This window comes from Eptatretus burgeri, chromosome 1, assembly GCF_056783735.1.
Source record: "Eptatretus burgeri isolate ZD-2024b chromosome 1, Ebu_testis_v1, whole genome shotgun sequence".
NCBI classification, from domain to species: domain Eukaryota; kingdom Metazoa; phylum Chordata; class Myxini; order Myxiniformes; family Myxinidae; genus Eptatretus; species Eptatretus burgeri.
Window position 1 is genome coordinate 114,585,286 of NC_140961.1, and position 21,469 is coordinate 114,606,754.

Consider the following 21,469-nt stretch of genomic DNA (forward strand, 5'->3'; position numbering starts at 1 on the left):
CAGTTTCGGTGGACAGAATTATGCAAGGTATCTGACATATTTCTCTGTGTTCATAGCTAATATAGACAACTCACACCCAGGGGCAGTATCACTGATCAAGAGAGGAGCTATCAGTGTTGCACGCTCCTTTATCCTTGGCAATCGTTGTGCAGTGGATAAAACCATGGAGGAAACCTTCATGAGGCACACTAAGTCATATGGTAGTGCTGGAACCAGTGCAGCAGGTACATCTGGACTACTCACCAACTACCAGGCCTACCAGAGATGGGTTAGGACAACATATGCAAGGTCTCTTTATGTTGATGCTGCACTTGGAATGGCTCACATATTGGACAGTGGAGACGGAACAAAGCATCGTGATACACATCCGACAGAGGTCACAAGAGGAGAGAAGTTGGTGAAAAGGGACAAAGGAAGGAAGGACAAAGAAATGCCATAGGAAGTTTTCTTAATCTTTTCAATATAGAGACAAATGATAAATTGTTGATACTCTCATCAGGAAGTGCTGCATCTGATGCTGTTTCAGACGATGTTCTAAAGGCTGAAGCTGTTGGTGAAAAAGCACGGGATTAATTTATTGAAGCTAGACTGAAGAATAGTAAAGATTTCTTTGAGCCTGTGAAGAGACTGAACCTCAAAACTCTGAGTGACATGAACAAGGTATCCAAGATGAAGACAACCAAGAATAAGGTCATACAGTACAAGCAACAGGGTAATGTCGCCTTTCAACTCTTTGTAAAGTCACAAAACCAGGGCTTACAAGTCGATATGAAAGAACTGTTGACGTATCCATTAACTCCCGTACCATACAGCATCGCGACAGCTTATGGATATCTTGCTAAGACTGACAAAGCAAAGACATTTCAAAACCTGATCAAGGATTGTAATGATGCTGATGTACCACCAACCAATGAAACATTGACTCTGTATGATGGCAATGCTTGCTTCTATGACCTGAAAGAAATACCAAGTAATTTTAGTCAGATCTCTTACAAAGTGTTTGACATCATTGGAAAAACAGGAGATGTGGTATTTAGCACTGATCAATTTTTGCCTGATTCAGTGAAGTCGATGGAGAGGCGACGTCAGGGCTGTGGAGAAAAGCTTTTACTTACAGGTGAAGCCACGAAGAGACCACCTGATTGGAAATTGTCCCTGTCAAATGATGAGAACAAGATACAGCTCATCAAACTTCTGCTTAGGCTCTGGAGTGGTGATAACTATGCATCAAGGTTGCATGGAAGGCAAGTGATCTTTGTATGTGAGGGCATCGCATATTTGCTCACATCTGCAAATGGGCAAACAACAATTACAGAGGAGCTACCACTGCTGAAATCAACCCAGGAAGAAACTGACTCTCGTATGATACTGTATGTTCAGTATGCTACACTCAGAAACTATCAATTTGTCTGAGTGAAAAGTCCAGACTCAGATGTATTTTTCATCCTATTACACTTTGCTGCCTCTGTTCATGGTACAACTGTCCTGTTTGACACAGGCAAAGGCAACAAGCAGAGGATGGTAAATGTCAGTGAACGAGCTACAAATTTTGGCCAGGAAAAGTGCACAGCTCTCATGACACTCCATGCTTATAGTGGCTGTGACACCACGAGTGCCTTCCAAGGAATTGGAAAACTTAAACCTGTGAAAACGCTTCTGCACTTTCCAAAACATATTTCTACTCTGGAGAAACTGGGCGATGCTTGGGATATTCCTGATGAGCTCATTGATGAGTTGGACACCTTCACGTGGGCCATATACGGTAGAGCGTCAAAGGTGTCAAAAGTTGATGATCTGCGACTCATTCGTATAAACGAGCTCTGTGCCAGGCAAAGTCGTCTTGTGCCTTCAGGGAATGTGGATATGGCTAACTTACCACTTTGTAAGCGAGCTCTTACCCAGTACATTCGGAGAGTAAACCACCAAGTACGGATTTGGAAGACCGCGCATATTCCACAACCACAGATTCCGAAGGCCAGTCAGGGACATGGTTGGGAGGAAAAGGATGGTAACCTTGATCCTTTATGGTATGAAGGAGATGTCCTCCCACAGAAACTGGCTGACATTGCTGAAATCACACCTGACGACACTTACTCTGATGAGGATTCAGATATGGATGCATTTGATGATATAGAGCAGGCATTGGAGAGTGATGACGACAGCGATAATGAATATTATGCGTAATCCATGCACAATGACATTTTGTGGACATAACATAATAAGTTTCAATTGTTTTTCTTAAATAAACTAAAAATTTATATTCTTTATGTGAAGTGAGGAATATTTTTTTCAGTCTTCCGTCTTACTTGTGACTACATGTTGGGTGTTGCAACAGTGATGTACTTATGTTTAAGACATAATACCTGGTACATCTTTCGTTGGTGTGGGACAATTTTGGTATCAATAGAATGGTAGTAAAATTTGTGATATCATAGAAATATTTATTTATTTGTGTCAGGTAAAATGAGCATGAATATACGTTATTATTTCAGATATCTGAGTTGAATCTGAGTTGTCAAAAGGAAAAGCGAGGTACTCCTCTTCATATCATCACTTCTTGGGACAAACATAACGCTATTCAATTTGACAGATGGCTGTATCTTGAAAATCTGCATGTGATAATCTTTCATTTGATATATAATTTGTTAATATTAATGCTTATTGGGCAACTGCAGAGATCTTATCAGTCAGGGGATTTTTTTTATGTGTGAAACTGAGGAAAAGTTGACATTTTGAGGGTACAGTCAGATATGGTTGGAAAATGGATAGTGAGTCCCAGTTTATTCACTGTTACCAGTTGAATTCATGCTCAGGGGACCCTAAGGCTTCAGAAAAATATGGGGTCGAAGGGTTGTGGGGTGGGGGGGGGGTGCACGTGGACCATATCTGGCCCATGGCCTAATTCTATTTGTCACTTATAATCCTACCCATTCCTATAGTGAAAAATGCATATTTGTGAAGATCGGTAGGGTCTGAAGACTTTATTCCTTAAATGGGTGGGATTTGTTGTGCCTGGCACCACTTGTTATCCGGCCCCCTCCCGTAGGGAGGGAGGGGGATATTGTAATCATCCGGTTTGTTTGTCTGTTTGTTTGTCTGTCTGTTAGCAACTTTATGGCAAAACGGCTTTAGCAAACACTATCAAATTTAATCCACAGGTGGGCAATGAACCTTGGACGACCCCATCAACTTTTGGGTCCAATTGGGTCAAGGTCAAGGTCACGAAAAGATCAAAATCGTTTTTCGCTCATAACTTCGTCAAAAATGATCTGATTTACTTCAAACTAAGCTTATAGTGAACCTTATTCTATATTAGTCACTTATAATCCTACCCGTTCCAATAGTGAAATATGCATATTTGTGAAGATCGGTAGGATCCGAAGTTTTGGGGGTCATGGTCATCGGTAAAAATTACAAATTTTGCATTATAGATGGAACGATTTTGATCTTTTCTTGACCTTGACCTTGACCTTTGATCCAATTGGACCCAAAAGGTAATGGGGTCATCCAAGGTTCATTGCCCACCTGTGGATTAAATTTGATCATGTTTTCTAAAGCCGTTTTGCCGTAAAGTTGCTAACAGACAGACAGACAGACAAACAAACAAACAGACAAACAAACCGGACGATTACAATATCCCGCTCCCTCCCTCTGGGGGGTGGGATAATAATCTAAAGAGGAGATATGGTGAGAATATTGTATTGCTACATATGGATACAGATCGCTTTATACTAAAGATAACTGCAGATGATGTTTGTAAAGATATAAAAGAAGATGAATATATTTATGATACAAGTAATTATGATCCTAATAACCTGCTCTTTTTGAATAAGAATAAAAAGGTTATTGGAAAATTTAAAGATGAATTAGGTGAAAATATACTAACTGAATTGTAGGTGTTAGATCAAAGGTATATGCTTATAAATACTTAGCTAAAGGGGTAAATTAATTCAAAGGTGAAAATAAATTTAAAGGTCTAAAGAGGAGTGTATTAAAGGAGACTGTGAGCTTTAAACATTACCTTGAGTGTATGTGAAATAGAAAAGATGTTTAAAAAGAGATTAATCTTATTAGAAATTATTAACATTAAATATTCTCAGAGACTGTTCGTAAGAAGCTCTACCAGCATTTGATGAAAAAACATATAATGGGTGATGCAGTAAATACATTACCCTATGGGTTTAAAGTACAAGTGTTCATAAAAATGGGGTTGGGGGTTTTAACGTGCTGCTGCCACCTTTTTTACTGATGAATAAATTAAGTTATTCCTGAAAATAAAACATAAACAAATATTTATGACATCTCAATTTGGTTAAAGAAATGATCATATGACAGAAAGGCGAAGCCCGGCTCCACAGGGTAGTGGTGTCAAAAGGGAGGTGTTTGACGAAGCAATGTGTTCCAGTTGAAAAGGAAAAATATGAGCGAGCGTAAGCGAGTGAATATCGCGGCTTTGAGAATCGGACAGATTGCTGCGGCAATCCCTCCCTTTTGACATGACTCGCATATCCTGATGCGTGCCATTGTCAACACCCCTCGTTGAGCACGTAAGTTGACTCGTCCACCAGATAATCCTGAGTGTATGATAGTGGTTGCAGCTTACTCTTCAATTTGACACACAGTGTACACACAAGCATCACCACTTCAACAATGTGGTCAGCCCTGCATGGATTGCCATACTGTAGTTGCTGGCAAAATGGGAAAGAGCTGCTTTGGAGATAAAAAATTTGGGTGAAAATATCAGTTTGTGTAAAAGTGAAAAAGAAACGTGCAAAGTCCGAATGATGGGGAGGGGTGTATTAAGACGGCAAGTCTTGCTTTAAATGAAAAAGGATCAAGAGGCATGTCAAAGAAAGCATGGCAGAAATGCATGTACAATGACATGAAAATAATTGGTTTGAAGAAAGATAATGCTAACTAAAGAACAAATGAAGAAATGTCATTATTCAACCAACCTTCTAAAATGGGAGAAACAGTCTTTAAATGAATGTGATGATTATGATGCACAAAACATAATTAACTGGAAGGGCACTCAGTCGAGCGGATACATCCGCTATGTAATGCCCGATCCATGAGAACATATTGGGCCTAATACATTTTTGAAATATCATGCTATATATCGTTTTTGGCTCTATCTCTCAATGGTGAAGAATCACTTAAAATATTAAATAATTCTCGTAATGCCATAATGCCATAATAATGCCTTAAGATCCGGATTCAGATCTTCACCAAAATTGAATCAATTCTTCCATGTTACACACCCAACGTGTCCACCAAGATTGGTTCGAATCTGTCCACATATTTTTGAGAAATCGTGCTATACTATATAATTTTTGGCCCTATCTCTCAAAGGTGAAGAATCACTAAAATACTAAAATACTAAATACTAAAAATTCTAGTAGTCGGATCCGGATACAGATCTTCACCAAAATCTAATCAGTTCATCCTCGTCACAAAACCAACCTGCCCACCAAATTTCATCCCGATCCATCAACAACTTTTTGAGAATTCCTGCACACAGACAGACAGACAAACAGACAGCCAGACAGCCAGACAGCCAAAAACAAACAGAGAGGGGTGAAAACATAACCTCCTTCACCTTTGGTGGCAGAAGTAAATAAGCCTCCCCCATAGCACAGGCAAAGGGATGCTGTTGTCGGGTGTCCCCCCCCCCCCCCCCGCACTCCCAAAACTCAAAATTTCAGAACTGCATCAATTTCTGAGCTGTATCTCGGAACGAGCTAGGACTTCCAGAATACAATTTTGCATCATCAATAAGAATAAAAAGAATGTGGGGTTGACATGTTTGACCTTGACCTAATTTTTAAGGTCATAACCTATCGTCATTTTCACAAATTTTGCCATAACTCCGACTTACAGTGGCTGAAGAAAACCAACACCCCCTTTCAAAATTTTCACCTTTGTTGCCTTACAGCAGGGGTTCCCAACCTGTGGTACGCGTACCACAGGTGGTACATTTGGACTTTCTCGGTGGTATACGGCAGCGTGCTTTTTATTATTTTTTATTATTATTTTTAAACGCAGTTTTTATTTTACTTCTCTTTCATGCATGCAGCTTGTGCACAATAATTAAATTTATATCGAAAGCGGCTGTACACCGAAAGCTGTTTGTTATCGGCCATTGTGCACAAGTCTTATTTTATTCGTTTTGTCTCTACACGCCACACTGTCATCATTGCTTATTGCCCGGCTTATTGTTACCGTTATCGTTCACCAGCATCATGTCAATGCGAAAATATTCGGAGAGTTATCTCAAGTTAGGCTTCACTTCCATCCAAAAAGGTGAATTAGAAACTCCACAGTGTGCGATTTGTGGAAAAGTTCTCGGCAATCAATCTATGAAGCCAAGTCTATTTAAGCGCCATTTTGATTCTGTTCATCCTGAACACAGCGACAAGGACCATGATTTTTTTCGGCTGAAGGAAAATGCCATGAAAAGAGCATGCTTCAATGGCAGCGGCAGTTTTCAACAGCAGTCCACGGCAGCCGTAAAGGCATCCTACTAAGTTGCACTGCGGATTGCAGAACAGAAAAAACCTCACACCGTCGGTGAAAGCCTCATCCTTCCCGCCACAAAGGATATCGTACGTCTCATGCTGGGAGAACAAAGCGCCAAGAAACTCAATTCTCTTTCGCTGTCAAACAACACAGTTCAGAGGCGCATTGAAGAAATGTCAACCAATATTCGTGACCAGGTGGTGGCAGAAATCAATGCATCTCCATGCGGATTTTCTATGTAATTGGATGAGTCAACTGACGTGGCAAATTGTCCCCAACTGTTAGCGTTCGTTCGGTACGTGCATAAAGCCAAGTTCAAGGATGAAATACTATTTTGCCTCCCGCTTAAAACCACAACGAAAGCAAAGGACATTTTCGAAGAGGTGTCTTCCGTCTTTGATCAAGTTGGGCTGTCATGGGTCGATCTGAAAGGCTGTACTACAGATGGTGCTCCAGCTATGTTGGGGTGCAGATCAGGTTTCCAAACGCTTGTGAAGGTAGTTGCTCCTGAAGTGCGCGGCCTACACTGTACGATCCACCGCCACGCACTCGCAGCCAAGGCGCTCCCCAAGCCATTGACTGACGTTCTCTCAACCATGATCAAAATTGTGAACCTTGTGAAATCCCAGGCTCTCAATTCACGACTTTTCAAGAAACTTCGCGAGGATTTCGACTCCGACCATAAAGTTCTCTTATTCCACACTGAGGTGAGATGGTTATCCCGTGGAAATATGGCGGAGCGCGTGTTTGAACTGCGAGCTGAGCTTCGTGAATTCTTCGAAAACGATGGAAAACCAAAGCCTGTCGATTTCGTCGCTGCTTTGAACGACCTCGACTGGGCATTGCACCTGGCTTATTTGGTCGACACTTTCTCTCCGTTAAACGCCCTGAACAAGTCTCTTCAGGGGACTGGCGCGACTATCATCGATGTCATAGACAAGGTCAAGGGATTTCAGGAAAAACTCCGTCTGTGGAAGACGAATGTCGAAGCGGGAGTGGTGGTCATGTTTTCTTGCACGGCCGATATTCTTCAGAAGCATGAAAAGAATCCCCCAAGGGAGTTCATACAACTGGTAAAAGATCACCTCGCTTATTTGGATGAGGAATTAAATTCCTATTTTCCGGATCTCAAGGAACTGGATCTGAAAATGATTCGCAACCCATTTTGCATGAATGCATTGGATTTGCCACCTGGAACAGGACTGCAGGAAAGCTTGATTGATCTCCAGAACGACTCCACAGCCCGAGATCAGTTTGACGAGATGAATCTTGCGGACTTCTGGTGTGGAATGTTGGGGTCTTACCCTAAGATAGCTGCCTTGGCTGTTCATTCGCTCATAGTATTCCCATCTACATGGCTGTGTGAAGCTGGGTTCTCGTCAGTCGTTATTCTAAAAACAAAACAATGATCCCTACCGGATGTTGAACATGATGTTCGGTGTGCTTTATCCAAAACAAAGCCTGACATCGACCTGCTTGTGAGCAAGAAGCAGGCTCAACCATCCCATGGACTGGACATTTTACACAATCAAATAGGTACTTACTGTATCATTCTTTTGTTCAGATCAGATTGCTCAATGTCATAGTTGTGAATTGTTAGTATTGTTTAACTCCCCATTGTCGTGTCTGTATCGCAAATAAACACTATTTTAGGTGAATTTTGGTACTGTGGTACTCGGTGGGACCACGAACATGTGAAATGGTACCCCAGTAAAAAAAGGTTGGGAACCCCTGCCTTACAGCCTGGAATTTAATTAATTAAATCTGACTTTTCCCACCTTTATTTACACATTGTAACCCACAACTTCCAAGTGAAAAACAAATTCCACAAATTTCAGAAAATTAATTAAAAATACAAAACTAGAATATCTTGGTTGTATAAGTGTCCCCCCCCCCCTCCGAGAAATATTTGGTAGCACCTTTGACAGCAATTACAGCTGTGAGTCTGTTGGGATAAGTTTCTACCAACTTTGCACACCTTGATTGGGCAATAATTTCCCATTCTTCTGTACAAAACTGTTCAAGCTCAGTCAAGTTGTGTAGGAAGTGTTGATGGACAGCAATCTTCAACTCATGCCACAGATTTTCGAATGGATTTAGGTCAGGACTCTGACTGGGCCATTGAAGAACATTTATAGTCCAAGAGCATTAGGTCAAAATAGGCCGCCTCTTCTGTTTTTCTCATAACTTTGCAAGCAGGTTTCCCCAAAACACACTTTAAATGTCTACATATATGTTTTGAAGTATGAGGAACTCATTAGAATACATCTTAAGAGATGCTGAAGCACGCAAGCTGTACATCCTAAAACACTATGGAGCTCAATCAACGGTGGTGTTTGATGGATATGGAAGCGCAACTTCGACAAAGGTAGCTGAGCAGAAACGAAGAGCTCAGAAGTGTACCTCTAGTGACATCATATTTGAAGATGATATACCAACCACCACAACCCAAGCAGCTTTCTTAGCCAACGGCAACAATAAGGCGAGACATACAAACTCTACGTGACAAAATGCTCATGGCTGGAGTATGTGTCAAGCAGGCAGAAGCAGACGCCGACACCCTGATTGTCTCCACATCACTAGCACTGGCAGAGTCAGAACATGTGCCAGTTGCTGTCGTTGGTACGGACACAGACTTACTGGTAATGCTAGTTGCTCGGGCAACCTCTTCCACAGATGTGTACATGCTATGCCGCAGTAATCCTGTCACGGTCTTCAACATTCATGAGATTCAGCATGCCATAGGGGACACAAGAAATCACTTGATGTTTCTTCATGCTGTGACGGGATGTGACACGGTCTCTGCGATCTATCGTCAGGGCAAGCGTAAAGCTTTCAACATGGTGCACAAGAAGCGGGACTACGACTTGCTGGATACCTTCACAAACAGTGGAAGCACCCATGACGAGGTGGAAAAAGCTGGGGAAGGCTTCATTCTTAAGCTTTATGGAGCCAGCAGTTTTGAATCTCTTGATGACTACCGTCACATCGCATACAAACGGGCAATCGGTCGCAGTTCCCTGAGTTCATCCTTTCAGCTAGAAAGTCTACCTCCAACTAGTGCTGCAGCAAAGCAACATTCATATCGCGCCTATCTTACCATCCAGGAATGGATGGGTAACTCCTTATCTCCAACAGAATGGGGCTGGCGATTTCAGGACGGGACTCTTACCCCGGTAGAAACAGACATTGCTGTTGCACCCGACACTTTGCTGAACATGGTGGCATGTGGGTGTAAACCAGATGGTTGCAGAAGCATGACATGTAGCTGCAAGAAACTTGGGCTCTTTTGTACCTCAATGTGCAGTAAATGCAGTGGTCTCAATTGCAACAATACAGCACCAACTCTTATAGATGCCGACGATGATATTACCCCAACTTCAGAGGACATCAACATTGAAGATACAGCATCCGACGATGAAGACAATGACTGATGCAACTAGGTGTGTGCATGCGTAAGGTAAAGATTCATCTGAAACTTTTGAGGTTTGAATCTCTAGCATGATCTTGTTTTGAATGTCTTTGCCTCTTGAAACAGGCTAAAACAGCAGTGTGTTGATAAGTGGCGGACATTTTGAGCACCATTTGAATTTCAGAAAGAACTTCAGCGGTTTTATTGTTTCCTTTGTACTTCAAAGTATCTGAATGAGTTCCTTATTTCTCAAGACATAATATATTTAGAGATTTAAAGTGCATATTGAGGTAACTTAGTCACAGGGTCATGAGAAAAACAGGAAATTGCTACCATCTTTGGCGCCATTTTGGATTTTGGGACTAGTTCAAGTAGTTTTATTGGTATAGATATGCGTGTTTCAAATCTGCGAATAAGAATTTATCTAGATTCCTTGACTCCCATAACATATATAAAGACATTTTAGTGTGCTTTATTGGGTTACTTAGTTGCAGAGTTATGAGAAAACAACAACAGGGAAAGGGGCATTTCGGGCGCCATTTTGAATTTCAGGATGAGCTCAAGTGTTTTTATTGGTAAATGCGTGTTTTTGAAAAATTCCCAATAAGTATATGATTCATTTCATTGAGTCGCAAAACATATATTAAGACATTTAAAGTGCGTGTTGAAGTACCTTGGTGTAAAACCAGAAACGGCAGCAATTTCAGACGCCATTTTGGATTTCTGAAAGAGCTTAAGCGGTTTTATTGGTTTTTGTGTGTTTCAAAATCTTCTGATATGTATTGTATTGAGTTCCTTATACTTCAAAACATATGTGTAGACATTTAAAATGTGTTATAGGTAAACCTACTTGCAAAGTTATGAGAAAAACAGGAAATGGTGGCCATTTTGGACGCCATCTTGGATTGCGGAAAACGCTCAAGGAGGATTCATGAGGACTTTTAGTATGTTATTTCACACACATTCCTGGACCTTTCCTGAAAAAATCAGCTTGTTACCAAAAATGTCCAGGTTAAACCCTAATGCTCTTGGACTATTATCTTTTTGTTCCTTCGCCACTCCAGTGCAGCTTTGACTGTGTGCTTCGGGTCATTGTCATGCTGAAAGATGAACTTCCGTCCAAATTTTAGCTTTCTTGCAGAGGGCAGCAGGTTTTCCTCTCGAATGTTTTTGCTCCATCCATTTTCCCTTCAATCCTGATAAGTGCCCCAGTCCCTGCTGATGAGAAACATCCCCATAACATGGTGCTGCCACCACCACACTTCACAGGAAGGATGGTTTTCTTTGGGTGATGTGCTGTGTTGGGTGTGCGCCAAATGTAACGTTTTTGCATTTCGGCCAAAAACTTCCATCTTGGTTTCAGCAGACAACGAAACTTTTTTCCACATGGCTTCAGAATCTCCAGAATGGCTCTTTGCATACCCCAAATGAGACTCTTGCCACCCTACCGTACAGGGCAGACTTGTGGAGTGTTTGGGATATTGTTGTCACATGCACATAGTAACCAGTCTTTGATATAAAGACATATCGCTGTTTCAAAGTTGCCATTGGCATCTTGGTGGCCTCTCTGATCAGTCTCCTGCTTGCTTTGTCATCCAGTTTGGGTGGACGGCCTGATCTAGGCAGGGTCTTGGTGATACCATTTGCCTTCCACTTCTTAATGATTGTCTTGACTGTGTTCCAAGGGATATTCAAAACCTTTGAAATATTTTATACCCATCCACTGATCTGTGCCTTTCCACAACTTTGTCCCGTAGGTCTTTTGAAAGCTCCTTGGTGCTCATGGTTGAGTCTTTGCTGTGAAATGCACTACACAGCAGAGGAAACTTACAGAAGCAGCTGAATTTATTCTGAAATAATCAGAATCACTGCAATTTAACACAGGTGGGGGCCAGTTAACTTGGTGTGTGATTTTGAAGGTGATTGGTTACACCTGAGCTAATTGATAATTGCTATTATAGGGGGATTGGGGGGGGGTGGATACTTATCCAACCAATATATTATAGTTTTGTATTTTTAATTAATCTTCTGAAATTTGTAGAATTTGTTTTCCCTTGGAAGTTGTGGGTTATGATGTGTAAATATCGGTGGAAAAAGTCTGATTTAATGCAATTTAATTCCAGGCTATAAGGCAACAAAAGATGAAAAATTGGAAAAGGGGGACTAGTCTTTCTATAGGCATTGTAAGTTTGACTGATCACAACGAAATTGCCCTCGCTAGATAGCCCAGTGCAAGCTGCATTTATGCGTAAATTATATCACACCCCTCTCGGTTAAAGGTCAAGCTCTTGCACCCCGAGAAATATTATACCACGATTTAAGTTTTTCTCCCTTTCTTTTTCTGCCAATATCCAAAAACTTTCAGAATGAAATTTTGCCTAAATAATGGGAATACAAAGTAGGTGCGGTTGACAGAATGCTTGACCTTGACCTAATTTTAAAGTCACGACCCAATTATAGTCATTTTAACATTTTCACCAAAACTTCACTCCGGTTTGTCCGACCAGAACAAAATTGCCTTCACTAGATAGTGTAGAGTAAGGCACATTTATGCTAATTTACATCATACCATTCCGAGTTAAAGGCCAAGGTCAAATGGCTCTGAAAAAAGCAACTTTTTTTGTCATCGTTCAATTCTGCCAATGTGGCATCTTAAAGACTGCATGGCCTTCCAAGATGTTCTTGCAGCATAATAGTGTACCTGCACTGAAGTTGTGCATCTGACATTCGAGTGGTGTCCTTGACCTACTGTTTTCAGATTTTAATCCAATTAACAACTAGAACGGCACTCGGTAGAGCGCATTACCTCTGCCAGGCTGAACAGTTAATGTTTTGTATCCCACTGATAGGCCGGATCTGGATCCGGACCTGAACCAAAATCGAATCGGCTTGTTGTTGTCAGATAACCAACTCATCCACCTACTTTCGCCCGAACTCAGACAACTTTTTGAAATATCATGCTATTTATCGTTTTTGGCCCCATCTTTTAATGGTGAAGAATCACTTAAAGAAATTCCGTTATCCAGATCTTCAACAAAATCAAATCAAATCTTCTTTGACACACACTTGACCAGCTCACAATGTTTCGTCCCAATCCATCCACAACTTTTTGAGATATCCTGTTCACAGACAAACGGACAGTGGTGAAAACATAACCTCCACTCACCTTCGGTGGTGGAGGTAAAAAACAAAAAATATATACTTTTTTGGTCACAACTTGAATAATTTTCCTCTGATTTTCATGATGTCCAGTTTTTTTGGATAGATTGTAAATGGGGACACATTTTCGTAATTTACACTCTTTCCATAAATGTTGAAGGTCAAGGTCATAAGGTGGTCTGAAAAAAATATGGCTATCATTGGATTGCGGACCAACCAAAGGTAAGTCGCACATAGAGTAACCAATATGAGATTGTTGTTTTTTTTGCCATCCAATGTTCAATTTTCTTGTTTTTGTTTAATGTGATGGGAAAACGTTGTCTTGTCATTTTGGGATTTTTTTTGAATGGTCAATGGCTGGCATTAACTTAAACCATTCCTATTTTCCCTACATTGCTTATTTTAGCAAAATTTTCATCTATTGTTCTGCAATCGTTTTAGGACAATTTTATATCAGCAATATTTTGTACTCATCCACAAGAATATATTGCAGTCATATACTTTCATCTGAAATGTATGAATAAAGAATATTTGTGTGAATATCCTCCAGGACTACATGGAAATTGTGTGCAATGCATCTTTCCTTCTGAATACAGCATCAGTGAAGTCTGTTCCAAATTGGATTTCCTTTTTTACTTTGAACAACAACAAAATGCAACAAACAATGTTTTGTGATGGTTCGTTTGAGTCATTTATAAAAGTTTCTGTGAAAAATTGCAAAACTTTATGCTATTTATCATGGAATAGAAGTCTTCATCAAAGCTAGTTTCAGGCTTCATCGGCAGACAAATTAAACAATGGGTTTAATCAATATGACTTGATGACAGTATTTTTCTTAAATGAGAAGGAAAGTATGATTGAAGTTTCTTGTATTATCCATTTCAAATAGTCTTCAGAGCAAAATACAAATGGCTAACATGAGAAATGTCAAGCATATGTCAAGTATATCCAGTGGTTACGATACAGTTATCGAGATAAATTTGAGAAAAATCTAATGTTTCTCTAAGTTATAGTCTGTTGCTATGAGCTTCATTTTCTTGAAAAAAGGCAAATTCATCAGGTTTTGGAAAACAACATGAGTCTTTGTTAAGTCATTTAAATATGAAAACAAGATGAACAGACAATTTGGAAGCACATAACTTGCTTCTCACAATTGCCTTTACAAAGGAGACTTACCTGTCTTCCCACTTGTAGAAAACATATTTTCAGGAACACAACACAGTTTATGTTGTTCATTTATATCATTCAAACATGAACAAACAAAGGAAGGCAGCAATCTTGTGCTTTCACTCTTTCACCGTTTCAATACTTATATTTTTTTTCGTTCACAAGACACAGACAATTACTCATCACCAATTATGATTTTTAATATCCAAACAATTAGCAGCAAATGTTTTCAAATTATTTTGAGGTATAAGCAATTCAAATATAAAACAAGAGCATTTAGAAACAACAAAAGAGCCCTTCTTTGGTCATTAACTGTGTGTGAGGATCTCACAACTATGTGTGTGAAATTTATCCTGAAAGGAGAAACTGATCGCAAAGGGATTTGAATGAATAAAAAAAAATTAAGCGTTCTTAATTGGTTTAAAATCATCTGTACAATGATTAATCTCATGTGCCATTATTTGTCACATTCATTTATGTACAAATATTATTTTCATTTTCTCTGAAGCAATGTCTATTCTCCAGCATTAAAAATAACTCAACAATTAGCTTTTAAATTAGAAAGGTGTTTTTCACTTCAGGTTAAGACAGCATTGCAATTAAATATTTCTTATGTGAATGTTTTTGTTTATGTCACACAAAGTACAGTAAAATTGTTGCAAAATAATAGCATTACAGGTATGTTGTAAGTTATGAATAATAAAAATGGGCGACACCTTGCTTGCACGGTTGACAAGCAGTTCCAACTTTTTGACGAACATTTATTACCTCCGCCACTGAAGGTGAAGGATATTATATTTTCACCCCTTTCTGTCTGTTTGTCTGTGTTTGCCTCTGTACAGGATATCTTAAAAAGTTGCGGACAGATCCGGATGAAATTTTGTGGACAGGTTCGGTGTGTGACAAGAACGAACTGATTAGATTTTGGTGAAGATCTGGATCCGGATCTGATAATTTTAAAAGTGATTCTTCAGCATTGAGAGATAGGGCTCAAAATCGAAATATAGCACGATATCTCAAAAAGTTGTCGATGGATTCAGACGAAACTTGGCGGAAAGGTTGGGTGTGTAGCAAGGAGTAATTTATTCGATTTTGGTGAAGATCTGAATCCGAATCTGGATACAAGAATTACTTAATCTATAAGTGATTCTTCACTATTGAGAGATAGGGCCAAAAACGATGTATAGCATGTATTGGACCCGATATGTTCTTGTGGGTCATGCATTACGGGGTGGAGGTAAGTATGTGCTCTACCGAGTGCCCTTCTAGTTTATTTTGTACTGTCCAGACTTTCTTCCACATAATTAAGATAAATCCTTGTACTTATGTCTAAATCTCGAACTTACACTGACGTCTGGCTTCCAGAATTGCTGGCATTTTATAAAAATTAAGCGATTCCATTTTACTGAGTTGATTTTTACGTGCAAATCAACACTTATGAAGAACAGATCATTGAAAGGATTTTATAGACAGAGAAATAATTTTCCTTCAGCATCTGCCACTTTATATTGTAGTTTAAACTTCTCATTGCAATACCATTCTCTGTTCTGGAAAACAAAGCTTCACATCAAGTTTACCCCAAAAAATATTTTTTTGATAATTATTTCAAAACACTTGTTCTCATAAGTTTATTAAGATGTTATTAGAAATATTGAATTTGTGATGCACATGAAATAATGCTTTAATGATCACTGCTGTAGCACTTGGGAAACAAAATACAGCACAATAATACATATGTTGTTGCAACAATTGCAATAATGACAGCAAACAATCCTTGAGTACCAAAGTCTGCTGGGACAAAATACAAGCCAACAGTTTTTGTTTTATTTAAATGTGAGGCTATATGTATTTGTTTGGAATGCAGTGTAAATTATTCGAGTTAATGTGCTTCAAAAGCCACTGCAAGATAAATCATTGTGAAAGTTTGAAGCAAAACAAGAAAGACATAGCCCAGAGAGAAAATGTCCCACTACATTAAACATGAATGACTACACTGTGGTCACAACACAAAATATTACGGATATTTTTTGCCTTCCCTGTCTACGAAACTCCCTCATCCTTGCTCATGTGCCAAGTGTCTTTATTGTGAAGCTGGGTCTGAAAATACAAAAAAATCATTACCTCATGGCTCCGATTACATTCTCTAATCTGTCTCATTAAACTTGTGCCGTGTCTGTCCTGTGTTCTCATGTGAATGAATAAGATTAGAGCTGTGTCTGTCCCATGTACCCAAATGAATGTATAAGATTAAATAGAGCCATGTCTGTCCCATGTTCCCGCATGAATGAATAAGATTAGATAGAGCCGTGTCTGTCCTGTGTTCCCATGTCAATAAGATTACATAGATAAGATTAATTGTGATTCCGAACAGAGGATTTTCCTGATATGTTACATCAGTTTTGGCGTGTGTGTGTGTGTGTGTGTGTGTGTGTGTGTGTGTGTGTGTGTGTGTGTGTGTGTGTGTGTGTGTGTGTGTGTGTGTGTGTGTCCCTCTCTTCCTCTCCCTCTCTTGCACCCTCCTGCTGTCTCTGTTGTAATCAACCTTTTGTTTATACAAACCTGTACGTGGCCATGCACTGGACGGGACTTCGCAATTAAGCGCGAGTGAATTCGCTTTAAAAATCTGGTAATGGGCCAATTGGAAAATGTGCATTTGCAGAACTCTTAAAAGAGTCGATTTGTCACAGATATATAAGAACGAGTTTATTTGTCACAGAGTCACAGATTGTTTAACCCAATATGAGGCTGTTCAAAAATTACGTAACATTATTTTTTATGGAGGCGTGCACAGGCTTCGTTAAAACTTACTAATAGCGAACGCAGTGAACTTCATACTTAACGCGTGCACATAAGAGAATAGGAAACAACAACAACAACAACAACAACAACACAATACCCCTGACGATTTCGAATCCGTGTTGTTGGCTATGACCCTTTTGCTTCCGGTTGTTTTTAAACACTGTGCGGTGTATAAACACGATTGGGTTTCATTTCTATCTTGTGAATTTTACTTAACACGTGCACATGAGAGAATAGGAAACAACAACAACACAATACCATGGCAATTTTGAATCAGTGTCGTTGCCTATGACCCTTTTGCTTCCGTTTTTTATTTGCTTCTGGTTTTTTTTTTGTTTCCGGTTCTTGCCATGGGGAATGATGCATGCCGGGAGATAAAGGCATCGTCGGAGACATGAAAGACCCAAATATCAGACATGGTGTATATTTCCTCCACTAATTTTAATAAAGATATCTCCCGCATAGTCAAAAAATCATTTTTAATCGTGATTTACATTATTTGATCGCTGATCCCAAATCCAGGCCAAAGTAACCGGAAATTGCGTAAACTGTTGTGAACAACTTATAGGTAAAGTCAGAAGCGAATGTAAGAAGAATTCTACGTTCAATCTAGTATTTATTTTTTTAGATGAGATCCTGTTCTTGGCGGTGTAGTTATCGTTGTGAAGGTAATGTTGAGGTAATATTTTTTTTTTAAATGAAATCCTGTTCTCGGCGGTGTAGTTGTCGTTGTGAAGGTGATGTTGAGGATTTTATTATTATTTTTTTTTTCAGATGAGATCCTGTTCTAGACAGTGTAGTTGTTGTTGTGAAGGTAATGTTAAGGTAATATTTATTTTTCATTGCAAAAAGACTGTTTAATTTGATATATATTTAAGAAGCGAATGTAAGAAGAATTCTACGTTCGCTTCTAGGCTTTGCCTATTCCATATTAGGCTGCCGCTCAACAATTTAAATCATAACTGCACTAGAAATCGAGGTGTCAACATCACCGTCATGCCAAAGAAAAAAAAAACTTGGAGTCTGGAACACTGACGGGTTCCTCCTGTGAAGCCCCTTTTTATTTACCAATTCCCCTAAACGCTGCCAATACGCCATTATACGGAAGCTGTAAGTTAGAAACACGTCCAGTAAGTTCTGTGGTCGTCCGGAAGACGTCAAATACGTCTACATACGTCAATATGTGTTGGAGATACGTTACTCATAGGTTCAAAGCACGTTACTCATAGGTGAGAAATAAGTTTCGGGTACGCTAAACATTTACTCGACGTGTTTCGACTTGTGAGTAACTTACAAGTAATGTGTGTCGACGTGTGTCAACGATCGCGTAACGTGCCTACAACTTATGGCCAGCATATGCAGAACGTGCGAGTCATACACTGGCATACGTCGAAAAATTTTGAGCATGCTTAAAATTAGTCGACGAGCTTGGCGTACTAAGACGTATGCCAGTGTGTTTCAGCGTGCTCTTAACATATACAAAACTTACCTATAACATATTCGACGTGTGCCAGCGTTTTAAACAAATTTTTCATACGTCGGCATACGCTGGCTAAATCATCAAGGTATGACAAGGCCTTTAAATCGTTGAGCGGCAGCCTATTAATAGGCTACACCACGTGATCGTCGGCGATACACTACCGCACACTATGCATAAGTTAGACTATCATTAGGAATAGGTTGTGAACGCCGAAAACACGCTAAGCATTCGTTGGTATAAGTTATCTATAAGTTATCGAAACATTCTGTGTACGTTACCAATACGTTATGCATACGTCCAACTCGTTATGAATACGCCCAGAACTGAAAAAAACATCAATAGTTCAGCGTACGCCAGCGTTTTACATACATTTTGAAACGTTGCGATACGCCAGCTAAAACATCAAGGTGTGACAGGGCCCTAAAGAACGGGTTATAGATTAATTAAAACATTGTCGTGAATGTTTTGCTTGTGTTGTATTCCCCGATGCCCCCAATAAATCTGGCTGATTTGTGTGAAGTTGCCACTTTGAATTGATTCATGCCATGCCGAGGAACGATTCGCTCGATTTGCATATAAAAACGAAAATGGTTACAGACTGGTAGACTCCGCTCGGTCTCTAACAAAACCAGTCTGTAACCGGGGTCTATTCTCCCAGCTGACAAGGTACAGGTGTATTTTGGTACCGTGATTCGAGACGCGCAACCCGCGAACTGTGCCGAACCAGCCGGCGTTATAACCCTGGAGACGGCGGTGGTTGGGTGCGAAAACCCAAACTGGGTACGGACGGCGATTGACGCGCTCGTCCGAAAACCCTCCACCCCCGGATCCGTAACAATATTAAGCAAAGCAGATGAACAATCTATACCAATAAATGTCAGTGTGTCTCCTCCATAATGCCAAAACCATGAAACCTCGCAGCCTGAAACTTTGCATGCATGCAAAGAAGACTCGAAGGAAGTGTAAGAGTGAGAATTCGGTATTTGGGTTAACTAAAACACCCCTTTTGAAGATAATGAACAGCATTATTTAATGAAATCCTTTATCAGGCACATCCTTGGACACGTGATGACACCTCACCCACACTCGATGGGAGGTCCTAATTCATAATTTTGTTCGGCCCATTCAAACATGTTTCGATTTGGAAACACGATCTACTCTCACGGACTAATTAAAGTTTATAATCAAAATATTATGTCGGATTAGAGAATCGGATGTGGTGAACAAAATAACTGTCAAAATCAGAGTGAAATCCGAATTTTTTTTTTATAACTTAGTGTATTTATTTAAGCAAAGCATTAACCTTAACTTTTTCTACTGTTGCGACGATTATATCGAGTGAAGAAAAAATTATGGAATGTGCAGGAAGTGTAACTTCATCGAGTGAAACGCCGTGCTTCGTAACCCGCTTTTGCAATCCGTGACGGCACAGTCCAAAGGGGTCAATTTTTTCGGCAGACATGTGCAGTTTGCTGTTTCTGTTTTGGGCGATTTGCTGACATTACAAAATATTAACACAAATATACTATTATAGTTCTGCCAATATATTAAGAGTCGGGAGTTTCTGCATGCAAAGAGGGACCCATTTTGTTGCTGTAAGTGAAAAGGCTTTTTTTGCTTTCCACCACTTTGTGCGTGCTATCATTACAAAATATTAATGAAATAGACTAAGAGTTACTGCAATATACTAATAGTCAGTAGTTTCTGCAAGTGAAGAGGAACGTAGACAGCACACATGGACGTGGTAGAAATGGGAACAAATGACTCTCTGTGGGGTGTGTGTGTGTGTGTGTGTGTGTGTGTGTGTGTGTGTGTGTGTGTGTGTGTGTGTGTGTGTGTGTGTGTGTGTGTGTGTGTGTGTGTGCGCGCGCCTGTTCTTGGTTTATGTTTGTGTGTGTGGTGCGCACGTTTCACAGGCATGCGATCTGAACTCGAACTCAAGCCCGTGGTACGTGGTGCTGTGGAGGAGGTTATACGGCCATCTCGCGAACCATGTGCGTCTGCAGTGCCGAACCCTCATGGGGAGTGGACATGGTGCGGCATTGAAGCCACGCGAGATGTTCCACCTTGTGGTGTGGATGTGGAGAAATCCATGCATGTGTGCGAGAGAAAGGTTGAGTATATCCCTGGTGCACGTGCATGCTTAGCATGGACCGTGAGCAGGTTGGAGGAATGCGTTGGGGGGGGGGGAGGGGGGAGGGAGAGGGACTGCATGCAGACAGGCATTCACCATATAGATGGCATAGTTTTGATTTTTTAAATGCTACCACACGGTTTTATATACAACACTGCAGTTAGAAAGAAAACACTCCTATTTGAGTGTTTTTTACCCCCCCCCCCCCCGGTAATACCCTGGTACGCTGCCTTTCCATTCCCTCCCCTCAAACTGCTTTCTCATGCCATTCCCTCACGTGCTCCCCCCCTCGCGTGCTCCCTCCCCTCACATGCCACCCCCTATCCCTGTCTGTCCCACCCCTATTTCCCTGCCCCACTCCCCTTAATAGCGAACGCAGTGAGCTTCATACTTAACGCGTGCACATGAGAGAATAGAAAACAACAACAACAACAACAACAACAACACAATACCCCTGGCTATTTGGAATCTGTGTCGTTAGCTATGACCTTTTGCTTCCGGTTGTTGTTAAACGCTGTGCGGTGTATAAACACGATTGGGTTTTATTTCTATCTTGTGAATATTACTTAACGCGTGCACATGAGAGAATAGGAAACAACAAAAACAACACAATACCCTGGCAATTGTGAATCCGTTCCGTTGGCTATGACCCTTTTGCTTCCGTTTTTATTTTTGCTTCTGGTTTTTGTCATGGGGAATGATGCATGCCGGGAGATAAAGGCATCGTCAGAGACATGAAAGACCCAGATAATATCAGACATGGTGTATATCTGCTCCACTGTTTTTAATAAAGATATCT

At 40.3% G+C, this 21,469-nt stretch overlaps 1 long non-coding RNA gene and 1 pseudogene across 1 annotated transcript in view; both read left to right on the plus strand.

Annotated features, from left to right (window-relative positions):
* Window positions 1-20,704, plus strand: part of LOC147035221 (uncharacterized) — a 59,548-nt gene extending 38,844 nt beyond the window's left edge. Inside the window, exons 2-3 of the long non-coding RNA XR_015061816.1 lie at window positions 11,689-11,815; window positions 20,453-20,704. This is a non-coding gene — a long non-coding RNA (uncharacterized LOC147035221). The remainder of the gene's footprint in view (window positions 1-11,688; window positions 11,816-20,452) is intronic.
* On the plus strand, window positions 501-9,025 carry LOC147035222 (uncharacterized; annotated as a pseudogene).
* Window positions 20,705-21,469: the final 765 nt, after the last annotated feature.